Source organism: Mytilus trossulus, chromosome 11 (genome assembly GCF_036588685.1).
Source record: "Mytilus trossulus isolate FHL-02 chromosome 11, PNRI_Mtr1.1.1.hap1, whole genome shotgun sequence".
In the NCBI taxonomy this organism is placed as follows: Eukaryota; Metazoa; Mollusca; class Bivalvia; order Mytilida; family Mytilidae; genus Mytilus; species Mytilus trossulus.
In genome coordinates, this window is record NC_086383.1 from 40,436,891 (window position 1) to 40,451,304 (window position 14,414).

A 14,414-nucleotide genomic window follows, 5' to 3' on the forward strand; every position below is an offset into this window, starting at 1 on the left:
AATCTTTTTAGGCAGGTTATGCTAAACAACTTGAGCATTTCGAGTTGAATGTATTTGAGTATTGTACACAACACATGTGGGTACACTATACAAACCAATTTTACTGAATCAGGGAGGATACATGTATTCTAATCTTTTTGCCGCTGCAAACCACTGGTTCCATTATACACTTTTACTTTTTATATTTATTTTGTCAGATAGGTGTTTGTGATAGTGTTTATAAGTACATTTTTGTAAAACAATTAAAAGGAAACGCATTTCTCTTCTTGTATTAGTGAAATCAATTTGCTTTAACCTTTCTTTTTAAATTTTTAATTAAGATTTCAACCGTTCTCTTCGCTTTTTTTTCTTGCAAGGCTTGATTTATGTTACGTTATCCTGGAATTTCATATTACTCTATAGTTACATATATATAAATATTTCTAGATTATCAATAACTGCAGGACTGTTAATTTGACTTATTGGTTATTTCTTGGAAGCAACATTATACAAGATATTTTGATTCATGCAATGTGCTTCTCACATTCTTTTTTTTTCAATTTATTCCGTCCTTGATTGGTTTTACGGAAAAGAGAATAATGCAAAAAAGTTCAGAATAAAGGGGGGGGGGGGGCGAAGTGAAAATATGCCGAAAAATAAATATCGATGCTGCAGTACATGGCCGAAAGTATTCGTCACCTACATTTTGTTGTGCTCCTTATCGACCTCTTCTTATTTTCACATGAGTCGGAGTTCCTTTCGACACTTGCAAAAACAAAGAAAATCAAAGAATCCAGTTCAATTTAATTTCACATTTAGAAATATATTGATGATGTAATGTTCTTTCCATTAATAATGTAAAATAAAAAGAATAGAGCAGTGACAGCGGATCCAAAAACTTTTCATAACATGAGCCCACTAAATGCTTAATAGAGAGCCCACTCTAGTCATGATTCAGTATTACCTATTTCAGTAAATAAAGAAGTCCCCCCTTTTTTGGGGGCTCTAGCCCTAAATCTGCCCCTGTAGAAATTGATGGGCAAAAGACATTTTTTTAAAAGAAAAAAGAACAGAATGGAAAAATGAAGGATTCCAAAATCCAGCGCCTCATCCGGACGTTAAAGATAGAAATAAAGGATCCCAATCCAGCGCCTCATCCGTACGTCAAAGATAAAAATAAAGGCTCCCCCAATCCAGCGCCTCATCTGTACGTTCAAGTTAAGGAACCAGATGTCGTTGTTAGAAAAATCTATTACATATATTTATTAATAGTTAATACATTTTGTTAGATGCATTTTCGATTAGATATGATGTCAATCATACATGATTGACGTTGTAGCAACCTGTATGGAGCAGAAAAACATGCACGAGGGTCTTGATGAAAGAAGGGGACTTAAATTTTGTATTCTATATGTTTAGGAAAACTAATATATTGTTTGCGCCATTTTCTTGATACTATTTATTGTATCAGCAAACCATTAATTCAATTTGAAAGAATAGAGACTTGAGACGTGTTATGATGATAGGCGGATGCAGGGTGGGTCGTTCCCCCCCCCTTTTTCGAGGAAAAAATTGGTTGATTATATAGGGAATAATTGAAGCATGACTGGAGCGGCCCCTTAGGTCAGTCAGTTGATTTAAGCCAATAAGGCAACTATCATCCAGAGATTAAATGAAGTGGTACATCAATTTAATAATGAGAGAAAATCATAACCGGACTCAAGCTAGCGACCAATTCTAGCGACATCATACCGTATAATAGGCTATAAAAAGCATCGAATTAAAATTTAAGACAATTTTGTATGCTATTCAGGCAAATTCAAGTTTACATGCACAAGTATTGAAATGAGTTGAATTATTGACTTGCAAGCCAAATGAATAATGTATCACTTTAGCCAATAAAAGATCATTGATATGTTTTAGCTTCATTTGCCATTTGAACTAAAACAAAACCTGCTTATATCGAAATATCAGTTATAAATCACGCATAAACATGTGTAAGTGTACAAAACTAAATATTACTTTTTTGTCAATTTTGTAGCTAAAACCTTTTTTTAAATATTTACCTACTCGAGGGTTTGCAGTATACAATTATTCTGATAAAGACACCTATAATTATTACCGCATGTATGAACGTCATCACTTGTACTTAAATTGCATAATTCAAGCAAAAAACAACTGTTACAGGTTGTATGTTTCTAGACGGTTGAAATATATAACATGAAGGCCAAAGGTGTTCTTTTCTTAGTTTAACGTCTACGGCGCTGAAAATTTTTTAATATGAAGACTTGAGGTAAAATAAAAAGAGGAAAACCATGTTTCGAAAGACTGTTTCTTTTAAAGATTTCGTTTGAGATTAAATAAAACCTTGACATGGTTTTCCTCGATCTCTATTTTATTTTAATATAAATATAAACATAACGTGTTTCTCGTTTCTCTTTTTTTTATATAGATTAGACCGTTGGTTTTCCAGTTTGAATGGTTTTACACTAGTAATTGTGGGGCCCTTTATAGCTTGTTGTTCGGTGTGAGCCAAGGCTCCGTGTTGAAGGCCTTACACTGACCTATACTGGATTACTTTTATAAATTGTTATTTGGATGGAAAGTTGTCTCATTGGCACTCATACCACATCTTCCTATAACTATAAATCACATGACTGTTTAGTTTGCTCGATGACAATTTCAACCATAAAATATTTGTTGGTGATAAAAAAAACTAGCTTCGAATCATATGTTTCAGTCACTGTAATTTATTATGAATGAGTTATAATATGCTTATAGTTACATATGAAAATATAAAACAAATATGATAATAAACACATGGCCTATCGAAACAATGTGGAGCAATATGACGCAATAGATTAGAAAACTTTTATGAACTATCAATTAGATCACTTGAAATGAAATAATTAAAAACTCATAAACTCCGCCCAAATTATTGCACAAAATATGTTAAAACTTTGCTTATTAATAAAAAAAAAAAACTACATACAAAGCTTAGTGTGTACCGATATTTTACCTGAAGATCCAATGGTAAGAATTTCCAGAAGAAAGAAGAAAATAAAACTACGTATAATAGCCTAAATTCGTATTTCAGTGATTTCGGTCTAGTTTTAGTTTAACTTATATTCGGGTTAAAGAATTTATATGAAGCAGACGTGACATGACAACTCAAAGTCTTAATTTTTGATTTTTACGTACATGTATATTATTTTTTAACTTCTATCACAGATTATGATCAAAAGAAATATCCAAAATATGACCTTTTATTGGCATTCGTCTAAACTCGGCCGATTACGTACCCTCATCTAAAGATAGAAGGAGAGTAGCGGATTCTCTCTATATATATATATATATATACCGAGGATTGCCGAATGCTTTTATTAGTTATTTTTGAAGTCTTCTATGAGATATCGGCAAACTGTATTTTACCCTTTATCATACTAGATGAAAACCCAAGGAGTCCGAAAATCTCATTCTGACAAAAGTTTTTTTATCCTGAAATTATTTGCGATAATACAGAGAGGTTGTATGGAAATTAGTGGAAGAAGAAGACTGCTGAGTTCATCCTTAAGAGAAGCATACATCAGTTTTCTTGTTTTACAGTTTATTTAGTTTGTGTAAAGATGTGATTTCATTGATAATTTATCGAGATATGAAATATCTTGGAATGTCAGGAAAGACATCTATTATACATGCGTACCCCCTCCCGCCACGCTTTCATCAGATGCCGGGGGCATTAAGTGTTAACCTTGTCCGTCCATACGATACGACCGTGCGTACAAAATGTACGTTCCAACATTATTTATCGTTCTCCAACTTGAGATTGCCAGCAATATTTCATAGAAATTTCAGGATGGAATCATGAAATTTGATTTGATTTATAACTAGAAAACTTTACAAATGATCCTCGTTGAATGCTGTTAATGTTTGCAAACATTGAAGCAAAGGTAGACAATTTAAACTCTACAGACATAGAAATATGTGGTACATGTATGAGTGTCAATGAGACAACTCTCCATCATAGTCACAATTTATAAAAATAAACGATTATATGTCAAGGTACGGTCTTCAACACACAGCATTCAATTTGGCTCACACCGAACAGCAAGCTATAAAGGGCCCAAAACTACTAGAGTGTAAAAACATTCAAACGGGTAAACCAACGGTCTAATTTATATAGAAAATATTTCCGTTTTTTTAAGTGCATCGCTGATGTAAGTCTTACTTATGGAGATTCAACTTTAGATGCTAGTAGTCCTTATATGGTTCCGATCGAATGAAAACATTGGGCCAGATGGCTCTTCAATTAGTCCATATTGAGTCCGATTAAATGAAAACATTGGGGCAAGAGGGCTATTCAAAAAGTCCATATTGTGTCCGATCGAATGACAAAATTTGAACCAGAGAGCTCTTTAAATAGGCCATATTGAGTCCGATTAAATGACAACATTGGAACCAGAGGGCTCTTCAAATAGGCCATATTGAGTCCGATCATATGGCAACATTGGGTCAAGAAGGCTCTTCAAATAGTCCATATTGGGTCCGATGAAATGCAATTATTTGGACAAGTGGGTTCTTCAACTAGTCCATATTGGGTCTGATGAAATGCAATTATTTGGACAAGTGGGCTCTTCAATTAGTCCATATTGGGTCCGATGAAATGCAATTATTGGGACAAGTGGGCTCTTCAATTAGTCCATATTGGGTCCGATGAAATTCAATGATTGGGACAAGTGGGCTCTTCAAATAGTCCATATTGGGTCCGATGAAATAAAAACATGAGGGGCAAGAGGACTCTTCAATTAGTCCATATTGGGTCTGATGAAATGCAATTATTTTGACATGTGGGCTCTTCAATTAGTCCATATTGGGTCCCATGAAATGAAAACATTGGGAACAAGAGGGCTCTTCAATTAGTCCATTTTGGGTCCGATGAAATACAACTATTGGGACAAGAGGGCTCTCCGAATAGTCCATATTGGGTCCGATCGAATGAAAACATTGATGTCAGAGGGCTCTTCAATTAGTCCATATTTGGTCCGATGAAATGAAAACATGAGGGGCAAGAGGACTCTTCAAAATGTCCATATTTGGTCCGATTAAATGAAAACATTGATGCCAGAGGGCTCTTCAATTAGTCCATATTTGGTCCGATGAAATGCAAACATGGGGACAATAGGGCTCTTAAAATAGTCCATATTGGGTCCGATGAAATGCAAACATTGGGACAATAGGGCTCTTCGAATAGTCCATATTGGGTCCGATCGAATGACAACATTGATACCAGAGGGTTCTTCAATTAGTCAATTTTGGGTCTGATTAAATGAAAATATTAGGGCCAGAGGGCTCTTCTAAAAGTCCATATTGGGTTCGATTAAATGAAAACATTGGGACCAGAGGGTTCTTTCAGTAGTCTGCATTTGTTTCCAATTGAATGAAAACATTTGGATTAGAGGGCTCTTTAAATGGTCCTCGTTAGGTTCCGATTAAATGAAATTTGAACACTGGATTAGAGGGCTTTTAAATGGTCCGTATTAGGTTCCGATTGGGTGAAAAAAAAGGGAACAAGAGAGCTCTTCGAATACTAGTAGGCAATATCGGGTTCTTATTAAGTGAAAACATTGGTGTTTGAGGACTAGTGCAATACTCCGTAATGCTTCCATTGTTTTTTTCCTTTCCTTCCAATTAAAACGTGATACTGAATCAAAAAAGGAAAGAAAAAACCCTCAGGAAATACAACTTAATAAAAGGGTTTTAAGGATTATATGTGTAACTAAATTCGGGATCATATTAATTGTACTAATCTTGGTTCCTCTTGTATGTTTATTATTCCCACATTATGTTAATCCGAACGGGAGGTCATGTACTAATATGTACACGAAGCTATAAGTACTTGTCCTCGATTTGCGAGTATATAGATAATTGTGGTAATCAGACACACCTGAGCTTAAATTATATATTGGAAAACATTGGTAAATGGCCGTTATGGTAACATCAATTTTTTATATGCTGATAATGGAAAAAACAACATTTGCCCTATAAATGATGCCTTGATCATCGTATCGCTTTGCAATTAACGTGTTATTTATATTTCTGTTTTGTGTGAACACTAACCATAAACAATGCAAAATATACCGAATTCATATTAGAGGGGTTCTTGATGGGGATAACAGAATCGAGAAAAATAAGCGTAAAAGGTATAATACCACCAAATCATGGTACGCCACATCCGGTTGCATACGAAAGTAGGCCTAAAAAAATATTCCCTTGAATTTGACAGTTGTAGAAAATTAACCCTGCATTTCAATGCACTTAAATTTTTCTGAGTCGTAAATATCTATGTTGGATGTCTGAATGCATCATTCTTTTTTTATTTGATGGTCTTATAAAATATTTTGGAACGTTAAGGTTACATAGGTACCAAAGCAAGTAACCAGTAAATAATAGTGTAAAAATTGGGTTGTTTACTTCCGGTGATGATTATTTTCTTATATGCAATGAAATGTAGTGTGAAATTTTCACTGTATCACTGGAAAGGATTAAACTTTATACATGCAAAGTATTTCTTTGGTTGAAATAAAGGTAAATACTGTACAATTTTTTTTAAAGTGCCAATTTAACAAAGACTAATAGGGAAAAATCAATGGTGGTATTACACCTAAAACATAAAGAATTGACAAAAAAAATGACAAAAAATGAAGAATAAAGAATAATAGGGTGATAAAATATGAATTGTGTAGAGAAAACTTGGCAAAAAATAGTGAAAAGTTGAGGAAGTGGACCTAAAAAAATGAAGAACATATAACTGATAGTCCTCCCATGTAGACCCTCAATATCTATATAATTATCTTTATGTTATTGCTTCCAATAAACAACAGATCAAAGACTATAATAACTAATAAAAATAAGATAATATTAACAAACTTATCTCTTTTGCAACAAATATCTTTAATACATGATATAGATTGTAACAAGTCACGAATCGGCCAAATAACCATAACGAAAGAGGTAACGTAGGCCTAATATCAAAATCGAAAGAGGCTGTGCTTCTAAAGGGTCACCATTGGCTTTTTCTTAACCTTTCAGCAAAATATTAACGGCTTTAGGGAGCTACCATTTGATTTTTATAGGGGGGGGGGGGCCCTAGGATGAAATTTGAAAAAAATAGGCAGGACAGGAGTTTTGAGTAAAAAAAAAAAGGCAGGATGAGACACTTGCAATAAAAAAAAAGTCAGGATGTCAATTCATGTAAAAAAAAGTCAGGATAAACTAAAAAAAAAACAGGACCGGATAGAGGGAAAAATAAAAAGGCAGGACAGAGATTACAACTTAAAAAAAGGCAAGACATAATTTTTCATCCTAGACCCCCCCCCCCCCCATAAAAATCAAATGGTAGCTCCCTTATACATATACAAGTTACAACCATATCGAAAGTGCTAGCTTTAGGGTCTACGCATTGGAATTTTTTGTTTAATCTTGCAGTAATGTTAACAGATTGTTATAACACGACCCCGCCTTCCAACCAAGATGGCCGTCATGGCTAAAAATAAAACAATGGGGTAAAATGCAGTGTTGGCATACCTCTAGAACCAAAGCAAAAGTATACTTAATGGAATTATTACATGCATCAATTGTAAACAAAATTTCAGGTTAGCGACACAGGCTCTTGCTATTGTTGTCGGTTGTGTAACTGCGATTATGTAGTTATATCAGGTTAAATTTGCAGCATAAAATAATACCTAGTTACGTTCAGAATCAGAAGTATTAAAGATGAACTTAATGCTCTTTTTACTTATTGACACAGAAAAAGGTTCGAGCAATAATCTACAAATTCATAAAAGAAGTATTAACAAATATAATGGATAATTTATAGATTTGTATGGACAATAACGTATTATGATCATAAGTCATTTCCGCACGCCTTTGTCAGTGCACTAAGCTAATTAAGAAATGGAAAATATATCTCATTTCTCTTACTGCAAACTAAATCTTCCATGAAATAAAAACGTTTGATGTTAAAAAAATGTCTTTCAAGGTAAATCGATCAAAGGCACCAAGCCAACACAAGGCTTTTGATAATCTTTATGCTCGAGAGCTTAGTATGTAACACGGTACATATCTCCGAAACAGTGGTTATACGTCATCTCTGCTTTGCTCCGCTGATTAAAATTGAGCAAAGCAACGTCATCGCTGTTTCGCGGTTTGTGAGGTTTGCTATAAGTTTAAAAATAACAAGCTTTTCATAACACTATATATTATATTATATTGACAGTTGATTAATAAAGGAAAATAAATATATATATATATAGGCCAATGTGCTTGTTTTTGAGATATTAGCCATTGGAATTTTGGCGGGAAAATGCCCTCTTGATTTTATCCTCGCTTTATCATTTTCCAGTTTAAGTTCTCAAAAACATTAAGTTAGAAATAACAAATATTTTATAAGAATTTTAGTCTTGTGTTGACGAAACGCGTTTGGCGTATTAAATTATAAACCTGGTACCTTTAATTTGAAAGCTTTCATTTGCGTGTTCCTCTGTGCTATATGTTCCCCCTTTTTATTAGTATTGTAGTCCTGTCATGTAACGTTGCCATTTTAATGTTATATATAACATTACCATTAAAGTGGGAGGTTTGGCTAGCCAAAAAAATAGGTTCAACTTACCTTTTTTTTTTTAAATGTTCTGTATAAAGTCAGGAAAATGGTAATTGTTACACTAGTAATATAGTTCGTTTCTGTGTGTGTTACATTTTAGTGCTGTGTTTCTGCTGTGTCGTAGTTCTCCTCTTATATTTGATGTGTTTGAACATCTGACGAAAATTTAATAACATGGCAAGCGAACATTCTTTTAAGTTAACAAAATAAGAGGGTTTTGTAACCGAGGCAGTAGTCTGGTACCTCGGGCCGTTATTGAAATTCTTGAAATCATAATATTTGTTTATTCCGAAGGCATTCTGGATAATTTACGGAGGGAACCAACAAACCGAGGAAGGGACTTGTCTGGAGGTACTAAACTGCGAAAATGGTCCCTCTGGCATGGTACTACATCTCGCCTCAACGAGCTCGCGACGGCGAGACTTGGGGATGTTGTTATAAATGTATCGGTGTTGGTGACGTCAACTGTCAGTTTAAGTTTATGACAAGGTCAGTTGAGAGAGAACCACTAATGGCTAGACTTCTTCTCCATCAGTTACTGAATACCACCAACATTCTTATATTGGACAATGGTACTTGTAATACAGTTCTATTGTTTTTGGCACATCTCATTAAATTCGACATTTTAGATCCTAAAGCTTTCTGGTTAACATTTTCAAAAGCGTACATCTAAACATTGCGGTTGGTTCAAAACATTCTAAGCAGTTGAATTTCAACCAATGACGCCGACGTTACGTTATTTTCATTTTACTGTAGTACTACGAACAATGAGATTAGTACCCATAGTCCTTTAGATTCTGAAAAGCTGAATTGAGGCTATTTCCGTCATGGTTTTTTTAAGGAATTGTTCTTCAAGAGTAGAGAATAAAACATATAAATTGAAAACTTTTATTTTCTTATGATAAATTTGACCAAAATATTTGTCCAGAGAGAGAAAAATAGATATGCCATTCCCGCACTTACGCAAACGATGAACTTCCGGTTCCTTGCATTACAAATGACGATAAACTACAGGGCATATCCAGTGTACTTAACATGCTTAAGTTGTCTTTAGTGTTGTTAATGGGATATTGAGTCTAGTATCGTCAGTTAGGAAGGTAATGATCTATAATCATTATTAACTATAACAGTAACTAACCTCTGTTTGACTGTCCTCTTAATTACATACTATTACGAGTCTCAGATATACAATATATATACCTTATTATGCCCTTGCATTGGTTTTTATAAATAAATGTTTGATCTTTAGATTTTTACTTTAATTGTCATATACGTGAAGTATTATATATTTAGAATATATAATGAGAAAACCTAATATAAGTCGCAAGTGATTATATATTATACTAGTACTTGAACACATCGCGGGTCCGTGACTGAATTAAAGTATATAACTATGCGCAAGCCTTATTTTAGAATTAGTATTGTCATCTGATAAAGTCATGCCGATTATAACAGAGTTCGCAAAAAGTGTCAGTCCTTAGTGGTGTAATTTTTAATCTACACCTTTGTACTATCTATAATACTAAAATTACGAGGTCCAATTTGTCAGCCGTCATCACGTAAAAACGATGAATCAAAGAATTCAACTTTACATATAACTAATATAGTACAATGGTGTTGATTAAAAATTACACCACTCCAGGCCCCTTTGTTTTCCACGTAATTAATATTGCCAATAATTAAGAAGTTCCGAATCGAACCCGACACCGATGCCAATAGTATATTCACCTGTTACCTATTACCTTATCTGTACGTTCCGCATCTGACAGGCGCACCACCAAACAGTGTATTTAGAATTTTGCTGTATACTGTACTCCATTCCAGGCCCTTTTGTTTTCCGAATTATAAATATTACCAATAATCGATAGGTTCCTGGTCGACGGGTTGAAACAGAAAGATTTTAAAAGCAGAGAAAACTGTGCATGTTATAATCGGCATGACTTTATCAGATAACAATACCAATACTAAAATAAGGCATACGCATAGTTATACACGGACCCGCGATATCACGGGTGTGTTCTAGTATTAGTTATATATAAAGTTGAATTCTTTGATTCGTCGTTTTTACGTGATGACGGCTGACAAATTGGACCTCGTAATTTTAGTATTATAGCTGTATTATACATAATTATAACTTTATTTTGTGGGTTTGACTCATTGTTGAAGAACTTACGATGACCTATAGTTCCTTACTTCTACGTATTTGTCCTTATGTTTCTATACAAGTAGCACGCAACACTTATAGTATTATATTTCGGCTAATAAAACATCATTTATGCCTCATATTACTTATTTTACTTCCTCTGCCTCTTCTTTTTGTCGAAAGATTTTGACGACTAAAACTTTGAAATACAAAGGGTTTATATGAACTCCGTTTCTCTGATAATTGCGTAAACCAAATAATCTAGTCGATATATTTCACTCTTTTCAATCGCTAAATTAACTTCTGGAGGACAATGACTGTAAGGGGCGCTGTAATTATTCGAGTTAATTAAAAAATCATTATATTTATAACTCGAATAGATACAGTGCCCCCTTGCGGTCATTGTGCTCCAGAGTTAATGATGCGATCGAAGAGAGTGAAATTATTCGGGTTAGTTAAAATTTGCCTGATTGGTTCTTTTAAAACGCCATTGAATATGTTTAGGTGTGATAAAAATGTACATGTATAACAAAAAATCCCCTACTGGTATACCGAGCAAGACAATCGTCGATTGTCATAGCCTTTCAATATTTAAATGGTCGGATCATAATATCAACTCAATCGGAACTACTTGGCCTTTCTGTTTGCACGAAGAAATAACTGCATAGCGAGAACGGCCGAGTAGTTACGATTTATTATCAACTTCCATACAGACAGAGTTATCGTCCTTTCCTTCTAAATCTTGTACCACTGTGAGCAGACTAAGTAATCATACCGATTTAACCTTAATAACCTTTGACGTGTTTAGTGTCGTTTTTTAATTAACCTAAGCCATTGACGTGTTTAATGACCTTGTTTAATTAAGTTAATTGACAAACCAATACCTGTTTTATATTCCAAAAAACATCTCATTAGCTTACTAATCAATTAATTAATTAACGTTCTATCATCAGTTTGATGTAATCCAGGCTTATCACTCGAACGCAGCTTAACTTACGGGAGTTAATTATAAACAAGAAAGGCAAGCGGGTACCCGAATTATCTCTTTATATAATAAAACATTACCAAACAAATAAAACCATACAGAGTTTATATAAGTTTAGACCTCGACGAACGATACAAAATTGTGTCTATAAAAACTGAAGGACTTTCATAATGCAATTCACACCGGAGTAGGTGTATACATAAGTGTAAAACCCAAAAGATACTCAACACACACGGGTACTATGAGTACAAACCGCATAATTCCTGTAAGACACAAATGCTGCAATACACTCGAGTTTTATCATCCCTTCGTAAATTTTACGGACGCCATCACGAGTTGGTTGACCGTTATGGAATAACCGTTTCATAAATGATATCGGATATGTTCCTTACGTCGTAACTACAATCCCCTTCGCTTTCACGAATTTGATCTACCGAATTAGACTATTTACCGGATTTGTAATCGCATAAGCAACACGACGGGTGCCGCATGTGGAGCAGGATCTGCGTACCCTTCCGGAGCACCTGAGATCACCCCTAGTTTTTGGTGGGGTTCGTGTTGTTTATTCTTTAGTTTTCTATGTTGTGTCATGTGTACTATTGTTTTTCTGTTTGTCTTTTTCATTTTTAGCCATGGCGTTGTCAGTTTGTTTTAGATTTATGAGTTTGACTGTCCCTTTGGTATCTTTCGTCCCTCTTTTATGTATAAAATTGAGAATGGAAATGAGAAATGAATCAAAGAGACAGCAACCCGACCAAAGAGCAGACAACAGCCGAAGGCCAGCAATGGGTCTTAAATGCATCGAGCATATACCGCATCCACTAGTTCAGTGATAATGGACGTCATACTAAACTCCGAAATATACATAAGAAAATAAAAGGCCAGAGGCTCCTGACTTGGGACAGGCGCAAATATGCGGCGGGATTAAATATGTGTTTTGTTACCTCAACCCTCCCCTACAGGGGTGGATCCAGCCATTTTAAAAAGGGGTTCCCAACCAGGACAAAAGGGGGGGGGTAAAACTATATGTCCCCATTCAAATACATTGATTGTCCAAGATAAAAGGGGGTTCAACTCCCGGAACCCTCCTCCTGAATCCGCCACTACCCTATTACTCTGTTACGTAAGATCCAAACGATGCAACTGTCTCTCTATACATAAATATCACTCCAGCTTCAAGGGTTTAACCAATAAAAACGTGTCCCAAAGTGACCTGTTGAACTGAGGTATTTTATTTCGTAGCAACACCTGGCGACTTAAGCGGGAACCCAGCTGTAGCCCTATATGACGTTAATAATTATAATGACAAATACTTTTAGGGTACTGAGGACAACTATATACGTGGTAATTTGTCGGTCGTGCGGTAGTTAAATTCGGATCACACATCATTGTGTATATATATCTATAATACTAAAGTTACGAGGTCCAATTTGTCAGCCGTCATCACGTACAAACGACGAATCACAGAATTCAACTTTATATATATATGTATATGTACGTTCCGCATTTGCCAGGCGCACCACTAAACGGTGTATTCAGGATTAATATGCTATATATACACTTCAATTTGTTAGAGGGCATGACGTAAAACAGCAAATCAAAGAATCCAACTTTTTTATAACTAATATAGGACAATGCTGTTGATTAAAAAATACTCCATTCAAGGACCTTTTGCTTTCCAAATAATTAATATTACCAATAATTGATACGTTTCAGTTCGACGGGTTCAAACAGAAAGTTTTGAAAGCAGAGAAAAAACTGTGTATCTTATAATCGGCATGACTTTTTCAGATGACAATACTAATACTAAAATAAGGCTTGCGCATAGTTATATACTTAAAATCAGTCACGGACCCATAATATCACGGGTGTGTTCTAGTTTTATTTAAGAAGCATGCACATCTATAAAAACATTTTTCACAAAATAATTTACCTATTTATCGCATAATGCAAGGTTAGAAAATCGTTTGAACTTAACCTTATCATACCTGATTGAAACTTTTAGAATACGGATTTGTTAAATTGAAGTTTAAATGAAAATCTATTTAAATAAAATCATGAATGAACGTTAAAACTTTGACTAGAAGATCCATTTAAACGAAATTAAACTATCTTAAACTCTTAAACTTGTCCTTTTATACATTGGAGTGCTATTGAAATGGCCTGCATTGTGAGTATAGATTCATATAGATTTCTTTTATTGTTTGTAGGCATTTATTTTTCTGAAGAAAAAAATTACACTGATTTGTTGTCATAACTGAATTCTGAAATGTTTTTTGAAATATTTAATAACTTGATTTTTTTACGAAATTCACAAAATATTTGTATTCACATAATTCAAGAAATTACTTGATCTCCTTATCCTTTTCCAAAATTGATGCAAAATCCATGCCGAAAAGGTGTCTCCATTTACATTTGCCGGATTAAAAAATACACAGGCATGGTCGGTTTGGTGACGTCATATCCGGGGCTACGTATAGAAAGTGTGTCGCAAACAGGCTCGGCACTTTAAAACACATTTGCAACAACTCCGAGGGTCATATATTTGTGGTTTGCAGCTCTTGGTGGAGATTTTCTGTACTTTTCACAAACATGTGTATCCTCTTATAACAATACAATAACAGTCGAAATTCCTGTCGTTCTATTAG

The 14,414-nt window shown here is 34.5% G+C and overlaps 1 protein-coding gene across 2 annotated transcripts in view; it reads left to right on the plus strand.

Annotated features, from left to right (window-relative positions):
* Nucleotides 1-14,414, plus strand: part of LOC134691095 (neo-calmodulin-like) — an 82,669-nt gene that overhangs the window by 17,894 nt on the left and 50,361 nt on the right. The window lies entirely within an intron of this gene.